Genomic DNA, 12,538 nt, shown 5'->3' on the forward strand with positions numbered 1-12,538 from the left:
AAAAGTGGCATCAGCACTTGCTATTGATATGCTTGCAAATTCAAATGCTTCCTTTATTTTAAAAAATGCATACATGCACCCTCATGCATGCACACACAAAAAAATCAATGAATGAATATTAAATTTTTAAAAGAACAAAAATACTTTGTGTTAATGTGAGATAAGAAAATTTTACTGGCCTATTAGCCTATGTGAGATAAAGATATGGCCTTTCTCTTAGGCCAGTGTAAGTGTTATGCCAATGTGTACCTGTACCCACATGGGGTATCCAAGTTTACTTAAGAAATATAAAACAAGAAGTCTATCTAATTCTATATTACCCAGCTCCAGGACTCATCTATGTTCAGAGTATATGTACATTCATACTGTCATTTGCACGGTATTTTATGTGCTTAACCTAGTTCTCTAGGGTCCTAGAGGATATATTAAATGTTTTCTTAAATTGAGGTATAGGAGCAGAAGAAAGAGCTACAAAGTATGTCATAGCTATATGGCTAGCAAAATGACTCATTTTTTTCCTGCTTGACATATGTAAGGCGGGCTGTAGGCTCTCTGTGATTCATAGGACTCAATATACTTGCATCTCTTTCTCTCCTACTCAAGAAAGTTTCTTTGGAGCACAGAGCAGTATGAGCGGACTGTAGAGAGAATCCACTGCTAACTGTTCATGTCAGAATTATTTTCTAATGCTGCTAGAGGGATATGTATGGCAAGCCTTCTAGAAGCAGCCACTTCTCAGCTAAGAGAAGAGCTCTGGGCAGAAGACTCGGTTCCTCTCCAGCACATGAGCAGGGTCTATCTGCACAGCCCTAATGACAGTTTCTGAGCGGGAGGATGAGGATCCCCAATAGAAATCTGCTGGGAACCGGGATTGCCCTCTCCCTGACAGCCTGGCTGTAAAATAAGGCCCTCTTGCTGCTTTCTCAGCCATATCTAAACATGCTTGACATGCCTAAAGCCATTGCTGTAGCTGAGCAGAATGAGATGGTGAAGCATAAGTGAGAAATAACACCAGATATGCAGCCCTTTCTTTGGCTGATGTGTTGGCTCTGTGGCTAGGCTGAGACTGGCCATGTTGAACTTTGTGAGTAAAAGGGTCTCTTGGGATTGACTAAGTGCTCTAAATCCTGCCCGGTGTTGCAAAAGCAAGCAGAGTACTGAAATGCCGATGATGCATAAAAGGAGAAATCTACTTTCCAAGAAAGTTGTGTCAGGAGACCTCAGGTCCACCTCTGGCCTTCACAGGTCACTAGAGGCCACAGAAGTTGGAAACTTGCTAACTACTTTAGCTAGTGTTTTTGGCTACTTTGTGGGTTCCTTTTCTTCCACCCTCTCTACTCCTTTTCTTCCATCATTTCAACCCCCTAACACTAGAGAAGAGAGAAAAAAGAATAGAGGGGGAAGAAAAGAGAACTCTGAATAAAGTCAGGGGTCAGAAAGAGGACAACATTATGGTTAGACTATTTCCTGCTGTATGGGCTTCAAGTTCCTTGGGGCAAGTTTGATCTTTGCCATCAGGATATCTAATTTCTAATTGTTCTTCTTTCCTTACGACTAACTTCGACTAACGACAAACAACAACCAACCAACACCCCACCCTGCCTCTCGGAGCCCAAGCATTTATTTACACTTTGAAAAGTGCACAGAATCCAAACATCATATAACCACAGAAACTATCTGCACCTGGTAAAATCATGCCTCTACTAGAGCACAAGGCAAATCATAGTCAGCTGTTGCCGACAGTCCAAAGCAGATCCACATCTCCACACCTGAAATCAAAATGAAAACATATTTTCATAATATTCCTGTGTTTTTAAAAGAAACCAAAACTCTGAAACTGTCACTACAACACACAGATATAGTTCAGTGTGGGGAGAACATGCTGAGTGTGACCATTAAATGGAGAGGCACCTTGAGCAAGTTCTATGGAATGCAAGCTGAGCATCTGTTCCTATGGAGACACAGAAATGTGCTTAGTAACCAGGCAATGTACAGCATGGTTATCCATGACTCGTACTGAGTGCCAATCTTGTAGGCATGAGCTGTTCTCTCTGAGGAAACCCAGGTGTTAAGTATAAATCACAGACGGTCTGAGGAGGCTGGTGCACTGTGACCCAGGGCTCCAGTACACGTAAACACTCTTCCTCCATAGTCTTTTACATTTTTACAAACATATTTCATTCCTTTGGAATTTTTCATTATTAATAACATTTGATTAAAATTAGAATTTAAATTATTTGTCCTAGACTATATTTTTGCTGTCCTATGTTGCTGTTTTAAGTATTCCTTACCTTTTTTCTCCAAGTATTCTGTTGACTTCTTTTAGCCATATTTTAAATTCTACTAGTTCATTTTCACTATTCTTGATACTTATTTAATTTTTTTATTGTAAAAAGCTTTTTAAATCTCAGTCAAAATTTTTAGCTATTAATTGAATAAAAAAAAATTAACATTTTATTTTGAAAGAAATATGGGGAAATATAGCCACAGTAAATTACAGAGTAAGTCAGGGTTTCTAGGAATCCCTCCTCAACCTCCTACAGGAAATTACAGAGAACATGGAGTTGCCAGGAACCCTCCTCCTATGGTGTTAGTAGCTGTGTATTGTTATTACATAGTGAAAAGCAGAAAGCTGATGCTGATGCTGCTCTTGTTTTATGAGTTGCACATATGTGTCACACTACATCTACTTTAGCACATGGAGCTCAGCATCATGGCTGTGCACCATGTCACTGCGAGACTTTCATCTTAGAACCATGCTTGCTCCTTTGGCTTCAGCACTAGCTCCTGACAACCACCAATGCATTTTCTCTTTTATGATTTATAAGTTTTCACTTCAAGAATGTTATATAATTGAATATAGCTAGCATTTAACACTTCTGTAAAGCCATCCAGTTGTTGCATGTGTCTGTGTACTCTTTTTATGGCTGAATTGTAAGCCGTGGGATGACTGTAATGTAGGTTATTTTCCTATTGACTTGTAGAGGACAGGCTGTGGGTTTTCTGACTATTCAGTTATATTTCCTGTGGTCGTTGAATAGCAAGTCCAATTGTGATCATTCATATTCAGTTGTAAATTCAATTTAAAACTTGATTAAGGTGAAAGATGATGTGCTGTGCTTACCACATTGTCTTCTCACTCATCTCTCCTTCTGGTGTGATTTTCTGTTTCAAGACCTCCTTTTACATTATCTATGGATAAGTCTTCCAGCAACCAGTTTCATAGTTTTCCTTAGTCAGAGAATATTTTTATGTTGCCTTTGGTCCTGAAGTGGAGGGGTTTTGGATAGGATTCTAAATTGATAGCCTCCATAACTTCAGATGAGAAATTCTGTCAGTTCAAGTTTCTGTGCACCCTTTGTCTATGTGCTAAGCCTCCTTATGCCCCAGGCCCAACTGATAGATGAATCTACCTTCTTTGTGGCCCTTTACTGGGACCAGAGGTTGAATAGATCTGCGACCCTCTGAAGCCATTGTAGGTATATTGAGCTCCCCTCAGATACCAAGTTGTACAAAACTGTGAGTGGTCAACTGTTGCCTTTGCCTCAGTTGAGAAGCTGTGACTGGACTCTGCATAGTAGTCTCTGTTGTGCTTTTGTGCCCTGCTACTATAGTAAAAGAGAAAGCTTTCTTTTGTTGCCTCGGCTGTATCTCTCTGTTGGTTTGGGCCACCAGCCTCTCCAGGGCCCAGCCAGGAAGTGCCAGGCCTCAGAATCCCACTTTGCTGCCATTTGGACTCTAAGATGTCTAGGCCATCCAACCTGGCACGTTGCCCATTTCAGAGCCCTTTAGAAATACCTGTCCAGGGCCCATTGTTCCTACTTCTAGGATTTTTTTTAATGAATAATTTATGCCTTTTAATGAGTAAAACAGGGTTTTTGTCTTCCTTGACTTAATAAGTATGTATTTTTATAATAGTTTCCATATAATTTGTATCTTATATAATTCACTAATTTAAATGGTACAATTCAATATTTTTATTGTATATTTTTTAAATGTTTTTACTTTTTTATCTCTTAGAAAGAAAAAAAAAGAAACCTATGCTTTCAGTCCCTTTTCTCACTGCTGTCTACTGTTGGCCCTCAACCACTTCGTCTGTATGGTTTTGCCTACTTGTGTAATCTGTAGTAGTTCATGAATAACATTCTCTCTTAGCATTGAGTTTTCAAGAGACATACCTGTGACAGCACTTAATAACACTCCCTTTTTTTTTTTTTTTTTTTTTTTGGTAGAATAGCATGTTATTTTACATTTATGGTTTATTTTGCTGTGATCATGTGGGTTGTTTCTAAACTTTGGCCATTATGAATGATATTGCTGCCAGCTTCCAAGAGCACTCATTGTGTTACATGTGTCTTCATTTTTCTTGGATCTATCTCAGAGTGAAATTGCTGGATCATACTCAAAGCTCCAGGTGAACTCTCAAGGAACTACCAGACTTTCTTCCAAGTGATGACAGTATTTTGCATTTCCTCCAGTATACTAGGGTTTCCATTTTTCTGCATTCTTACTGGTACTTATTTCCTAGACATTAGGGTGTTGGGGGTGGTGAAGTCATATCTAATTATGTTTGATTCACATTCCCTTAGTTACAAAAACTAATCATACTTTCACACATTTTCTGGCAGTTGAGTTAGAAAAATCCTTCACGTGTAAATGGGTGATTCCTTTATCTGACTGCAAACATTTTCTCCCATTTGGTGAACTATGTATCATCCTACTTTCTTGAAGTACAGAAGTTTTAAACTTTGATGAGGCATGATTTTTCTTCAATTACTTTTACGTTTAGTCATGTCTAAAAGCCTAGTCCAAAATTATAAGCTTCCCCCTACCTTTTCTCCTAAGAACTTAGCAGTATTTGCCCTACAGTGTAGGTGTGGGTCCGCTTTTACTCAGGCTTTATATCAGGTGTGATGTAGGAACCCGCCTTCTTTCTTGGCATGTTTATCTGCAGTTGTCATCATTTGTTGAATCTTAACAGCAATTTCTAACATAAGTTTCTAAATAGAGTAAATATATACAATATTCATTATTTTAGCCATTCACAAAGCGAATAGTCTGTTGGTTTTAAATATGTTGACAATATTTCAAAGCCATCACCATTGTCCATACTAAAAACTTTGTAATGATGTCTGTCTCCAACAACCAAACTCATTTAATGACTGCTTAGTCCTCACTTCACCCCCTGGTAAAGACTGTTATATTTTCTGTCTCTGAATTTGCAAATAATGTAGGCAGAATTACACAATAGTCATTCCTCTGTATCTTGATCATTTCACTAAGCATAATTTCTAGAATAATTTTGTATATTTTCATTAATGTGGTGTTCCTATTTCTTCCTGGGAGTTATTTTGCTATGTGCCTAGAGTGATTCATTATCTGATTGTTTATAGTATAATAAATGTATAATAAATGTGATTATTCTCAGAACATTAAATAGTCTCCTCCCCAGTAAGAATTGGAAACAATGATTGGGAGGGTTTTTTTTCTGGCTAGCTTCAGTCACGAGCCAAGTCTCTGGTAGGAAGCAATTCCAATGCACATCACTCTGCCCTTGACAAGTGCTGGAATGTGAAGGGTGCTCTTTGATGAGCTTCTATCTGGAGTGCAGGCAGTATAAGCCTGTTTGTTTAATGTTATGCAAGCCAACTCCTGCTGCACAGCTGATGTTCCCTGTCGAGCTGCTCCCCCACCCTTTACTCAGCCTTTTTCTGCCATTCTCACCTCCTTTCACCTATACCCTGTGTTAGCTGCAAAGTGCCTCTCTAGGGCTACTGAGGTAGGGGTCAGCTCTTGGGCCAGCATCACAGGGTTGTCACCCGAAAATCTAGATTGTTTGCAAGATTTGACATGAGAATCCTTCTAGCCTGTGCTCCCCTCAATGGTCTAGGTCTTCAGTGAACCTTGAGTAAATTCACAGAGGTAGCTCGCGGGGTGTTATAGAGCACACATGGCTGGAGGACCCTCTGTGCAGGAAGTTGAGTTTACTGCCATGCAAAAATAGCACTTCTCCAACGTGATTTATAGCTCTTCTCCTCCTCTACCTTCTTTTATAAAGTCTATTCAGTATTAAAAGGTTTATTAATCTTAGATGCTCTAAGGACATTTGCACATGGCTCAGTTTTATTTAGGCTAGTTTATCAATATGGCCTCAAATAGTTAACCAGTTTTAGATATAATTTCTACTTCAAAGAAACAAAACAAACTAACTCTGTTAGCTTAACAAATGATACGTTGTTCAGATGGGATGAAAAAGCTAAATTTATTTACCTATGTGTGTGTTTGTAAAATTTAATAGAGCATAGCAATTCTTATGATTATTATAATAAAGCAGACTAAAGTAGCCAAGGCATCCAAAATGTTTCTGAAACCTTAGGCTGACTGTGTCACGGCTATGCAGATGTTAGCTTCAGATAATTCTCTCTGTAGTCTCAAAGGACATGTCAATTTCTTATCAACAGTGTTTGTACGAGAGCCTATTAAAAAATTAAATACTTTGATCAAAAACTTCAGAACTAAGAAAGTTGAATTGCATGTTTAAAGAGAGCTTTTACTAACATCATTCTAATTAACCTGCTGAACTTATTAAAATTAAGTCTCAGCAATAAGCATGATATATAATAAGATATTTCATCTGTAAGATGAAGATTTGTTACTCATGGATGAAATATAAAGAGGTTAAATAGATCCAACTAAGGAAGTAAGATTTATGGTCTAAAAAAAAGATAGACGGTGAGTCGTGGGGTGTGCTACTGTGTTAATAATCGTTCCTGACATCTAAGTCTGAGGAAGAAAAACAGTGAGGGTCCTTGTTAGTAAATGTATTAGCTTTACCTGGAGCCTTCCTCATCCAGCCCCCAGACCCCCTTTGTTTTTGCCTTTTCTTTCTTTTCTTTTCTTTTTTTTTTTTTGTTTTTTTTCTTGTTTGTTTGTTTGTTTTTATTAAGAGGTAGGGTCTCAGGTGGCTCGGGTTGCCTTATACTGGTTCTTTAGCAGGAGATGACCTTGAAGATCTGGTCCTTTTACCTTCCAGAGTCCTAAATGATGCCACTCTTGGCATGCACCAGCAAACCCCACTTTGTATGTGCCTTAGTTTACTGCATACATTATGTGTGGCATTGTCCTCTGCAGGACCAGGGAGTGGAGAACCTCTGCTTCCCTGAGCAGTAAGTTCTCTTTTATGAGTTCCTTTGCTTCAAGGTGTTTTGGGCCACTCTTTTGGTGAATAAACTGTATTTCTGATGAGTTCTTTGAGGCAGTATTTCATCGCTGTGTTATAGTTATGGTGGAGCAGATCACATATGCTGAGAGATCCTCAGGAGAATTCAGTTTCCAGTGCCATGTTACCTTAGCTCTCAATCTGAGAGGTGGATCAGCACAGTTAATGTGACAGGTAAGGTGAGCTCATCTGCTCTGATGATCTCGTGAAGAAGGCCAGTTCTCAAGACATATATTTAGTCACGTGAGCTAATTTCTATGCTCTAAATTCATGATGGGGGTGGCGGCTGGGGGAGACATCAGACATACTTAACACATATTTCCATAGTCTGGGTGGAAAATATATACTTGTTCATTTTTTCATTCATAGGGGGAAGGGTGATTTCTGCTTTGTTTTCTTAAAATATAAAGATATAAAATTCTGTGTGAGGACAGACATGGTGGCACATGTCTTTAATCCCAGCAGAGGCAGAGGCAGAGGCAAGCAGAGCTCAGTGAATTCAAGGTAACCCTGTTCTTCCCGTCAAGTTCTGGGTAGGCAGGGCTATGTAGTGAGACCTCATGTGATGATTCAATATTATAAAAATATCACCAACCAAAGAGTACACATGGTGGGACTAATGGCTCCAGCAGCATATGTAGCAGAGGATGGCCTAGTTGGTCATCAGTGGGAAGAGAGGCCCTTGGTCCTGTGAAGGTTCTATTCCCCAATGTAGGGGAATGCCAGGGCCAGGGTATGGGAGAGGGCGGGTTGGTGAGCAGGGGAAGAGGGAGAGGGAACAGGGATTTTTTTTTTTTCGGAGGGGAAACTGGGAAAGGAGATATCATCATATGATGTATAAATAAAGAAAATATCTAATATAAATAAATAAATAAATAATAAATAAAAATAATTTAAAAAATAAAGTAAAAAAAATTATCTCCTACTTTAGAAGAGACTAAAACTTTCATTGGATGTCACAGTGAACTTGGAGTCATGATTTAAGACTATTGTCATACCGCATGTTCAACCAGTTTTTCTCTTTTTTTTTTTTTAAATATTTGTTGTTGTTGTTTAAGATTTATTTTATTTATGTGAGTACACTGTAGCTGTTTCCAGACACACCAGAAGATGGCATCAGATTCCTTTCCAGGTAGTTGTGAGCTACCATGTGGTTGCTGGGAATTGAACTCAGGACCTCTGGAAGAGCAGTCAGTGCTCTTAACCACGAGCTATCTCTCCAGCCCAATAAGTATACTGTTACTATCTTCTTACACACCAGAAGAGGACATCAGATCTCATTACGGATAGTTGTGAGCCACCATGTGGTTGCTGGGATTTGAACTCAGGACCTTCAGAAGAGCAGTTGGTATTTTTACCCTGCTAAGCTAAACCATCTCACCAGCCCCTTCTACCAGCCCCCATTTTTATTTATTTATTTATTTATTTATTTATTTATTTATTTATTTATTTTGGTTTTTCTCTGTGTAGCCCTGGCTGTCCTGGACTCTGTAGACCGGGCTGGCCTCGAACACAGAAATTCACCTGCCTCTGCATCTCAAGTGCTAGAATTAAAGACGTGCACCACCACTGCCTGGCTGTTTGTTTGTGTTTTGAGATAGGATCTCTATATATCCCTGGCTGTCTGGAACCTGCTCTGTAGACCATGCTGGCTTCAAACTCAAAGAACTGCCCCCAGAGTGCTGGAACTAAAGGCGTGTGCCCACCATGCCTAGCCTCAACCTATTCCTTTAGCCTGCCTTAAGTGCAACAATCCACCTTACTTGCCATCAGCTTTTACAACCTAAGCTAATGCACAGCTGTAATCTTAAATTACGCACTCTTGCTCTGACACATTCCAAATGAATGTGTGTCATTTGCTGAAAGCAGACTGTACAGAAATTGAAAGCAACCTTCCCAAGTGACTGAATATCTACCATAAAAAGATAATGTTGAACACATATGAGTAGTTTGATAAACAATGATTCTTATAATGCTATTTGTTATCTGAGTCCTTTGACATCAGTAACTTAATACCTCATAACACTTTGCTGAAGATTTCTGTAAAGTCTCCCAATCCTTCCCCATATGATTCTATGCTGTTCATAAAGTCAGGATGGAGCCCTTTGTGAGGGACACATGCATGCCTGAGCGCACACGCGGGTACACACACACACACACACACACACACACACACAGCCAGGGATTCACAAGACAGCCTCAGGCAGGAGCAGATTCAGACTCATACACGCAACATAAGGGGAGCATGAAGTAGAGAACTCAAATCTGGCTGTGCTCTTGGTTAAGTGAAAAACCAAAGGAAGGGCGGACACCCTGACTGGCTGTCTGGCTGTCTGGCTTGCTTTCTGTCTGTTCTTTCTGTTAATTAATTCTGTTATGTGCAAACTGACTATAATCTTGTTTTGAAAAATAAAAATAAATTCTCTATGAATTCTCTTCATGAAGATTAAGTACTGTGTGTGTGTGTGTGTGTGTGTGTGTGTGTGTGTGAGGAAGTGATGCAGTGTGGTCTTTGCATCATAAAAGCCTAGCCTACCTCTTTCACTTCAACTATGGCCTCGAACAATTTAATCACTTTAAGCCTTTCCTTGTCCTTTATATAGATATGGCAACTCCTGACTACAGTGTCACAAATGACAGTGTATGTAAATTTAAGAAAGTGTGTCATACATTGTAAGAGCTAAATAATTATTATTTTTCATTTTATTTCAATTTGCATATTTAAGAGCTGAGAAAATGATAAATTTACTGTTGTTTTTAACAAAATTGCAATAGTTTGATTTTACCAAAGAATATTAGGGAGCTAGATACTGGGGTGAAAGCCTGCTACCTCAGAGCGGCAGAGAGAGCACCCAGCTGACCTTCTTCCACAGCTGATTGTCCCATAAAGAGGCTCTTTCTTTATACAATCTAAAAAAGGCCTTCTAAGGGAATGTCTCCTTTCTACTTCCTGTGCATCTCTCCGCCCTCCTGACTTCCTCTTTTACTCTGTGGTGTTTTCTTATGTTCACTCCCTATCAACTGGCTGCTTACTCCGCCTCTACCCATGGCTGATTTTATTTAATCCTGTTTACAATGAGCAGAAAGCTCTTGTATTAAAGGTATGTGCTCAGGCTGAGCCACACCCCAACTAGAAACAGTTTTTCCCAGTAAACAACACAATGTCAGGGTTCACAGTGTGATCACACATCCTGCAACAGTTTACAAATATGTAAGCTTTCTTGTCTTGTGTTATAGCCTTATTGGCAGTCAAGTTTATATGTTCATTGATGTATTTTTAATGCTCAGTTACTTGTTACATTGTTTTTATAAAATTCTTAAAGTGCCTGTATAATGCTTCTTCATTTGACTCCTTAGCAAGAAGCAGTAGTTACTTTTTGTGTTTTTATGACAAAGTAACAGAAAAAGCAGCTTAAGGACAGAAAGTTTATTTTGGCTCACGGATTAAGGGTACTGTCCATCTGAGGAGGGAATGTGGCTAAGAGACCTCTCCAGCTGTGTGTGGGGCATCCTATCAGAAAGCTGGTCCCATTTCATTCGTACTCATGAACGACAGACAGATGGAGGCTAATTTCAGCTTCCTTTTGCCTATTTTCTTCTTCTTTGTCCTGAACTCCAGCCCATCTGATGGTGCTGCCCACAGTCAGGGTGAATCTTCCTGCCTTACTTAAACCTCTCTGGAAACATGGTCAGTATAAGGTTTGCTTTACCAGATAACACCTAATCATTTTTACTGTAGACTTTGGTCCTAATAACAGCCAAGCACATGCTGATGCTTATTGCTGTAAAAATGCTGCTATCACATTTAATCTATTAATGTAACTTGCTTTTCAGCAGAGGATTTCTATTTACTTAATACTCTGCTATTCCTAAATAAAAATACTTTATAGTATATAGCTAATAAGAACAAAGCAAGAGATTATAAAACAATTTAAATGTATCATTATATAAAAAGTCACTCTCGGGAAGCTTCCTAAAATCTATTGTCTCAGACCAATGATTAGAAATGTGGTTTTGTTTTGTTTCTTTCTCTCTTTTGAAACGCCGGTGTAAGCCATTAAAGCTACTCATCTCTGTAACAGATGTGCAAGTATTTTTCTCCTTTCATTAAGAAAATTCAAAATCATGCATAGTGCCCTTGCCTGTATCACATTATAGCATGTTAGTCTTTAGTCCTTGCTTACTGCCTTCCATTTTATAAGGCAGGAAGTGAAAGACCCCCCAGAACTGGGGAGACCCTCACTCAAGTCTGAGGATGATGCGACCACCCAATAACTCACGAGAGACCAATCTTGCTGCAAGCGCATGAGGTTTATTGGGGATAGGCGGGTACCGGGGTCAATCTCGTAACCATGCAGGCCAGAGGAGTTCGACCCCAAACACAAGAAGTGAGTATTTAAAGGAAAAAAAAACACAAACTGGGGGGTGGGGGGGTGGAGAGAGGGTTACCAAGGAAACATAACATAAAAACAGTAGAAAATTTCAGAGGGACCCAACCCAAGGTATTCAGTTAGGGAGGGGAACATATTCCTTCTAGGAATGTAATCTTTATCTATTGGTCGGCAGGGTGGAGAGCCTCAGCAGGGTGTAGAGCCTTGTAAACCAGTAGACCTTCATTCCTTGTTCCTCCCTCATTGTAGATCAGTCTGGAGGTACAGGTATCGGGAACCAGAGCCCTGAGGCTCTGAGTTAGTCAAGTTCCTGGAACTGGCTACTCTACATTTTTGGCTTGTTACAGAGGTTTTCCATGCCCCCTTTTAGGTAAAGGTTATACATTATACATACATTTCTATTAAATGCCCTCGTTTTAAATTCTAAGATTCTCCAGTCTTTCAGAAGTTGACATTGAAATGGAAAGAGAAATGACATCTCTAAGGCTACAGAGGCAACAGATGCAAGACTCTATTGTTCTATAGACATATTGTTCTCCTCAAATACTTCAACCTTTCTGCCTCAGTGCCGTTCCCTTATGTACCTTCCACCTAATGTTCTTCACTAGAACTCTGCTTAGCACAGTCCTTTTTGTAATCAAAGCCTCTGATTTAATCACACATGCACACTCATGTGCACATGTGCACGAACACAGATTTGCTCCAGCACTTGTACACTCACATGCATGCACTCACACACACATAGACACACCTGCATACACATGTGCATGCACAAACACATGCACAGACATACACATATACACACAAGTTTACTTCTGACCAAGCTGTAATCTGACAGAGCCCTGAGCTCTCCTGCCTCTAGGCATTCCACCTTCAGTGTTTTGTTTTTGTTTTTGTTTTTTATTTACTTTTTTTTTTTTTTTTTTTT

The 12,538-nt window shown here is 39.4% G+C and overlaps 1 protein-coding gene across 7 annotated transcripts in view; it reads left to right on the plus strand.

Moving 5' to 3' along the window:
* The window catches only part of Phkb (phosphorylase kinase regulatory subunit beta), a 210,521-nt gene that overhangs the window by 119,130 nt on the left and 78,853 nt on the right, over positions 1–12,538 (plus strand). The window lies entirely within an intron of this gene.

The sequence above is a fragment of the Mastomys coucha genome, unplaced genomic scaffold (assembly GCF_008632895.1).
Source record: "Mastomys coucha isolate ucsf_1 unplaced genomic scaffold, UCSF_Mcou_1 pScaffold22, whole genome shotgun sequence".
Taxonomy (NCBI): domain Eukaryota; kingdom Metazoa; phylum Chordata; class Mammalia; order Rodentia; family Muridae; genus Mastomys; species Mastomys coucha.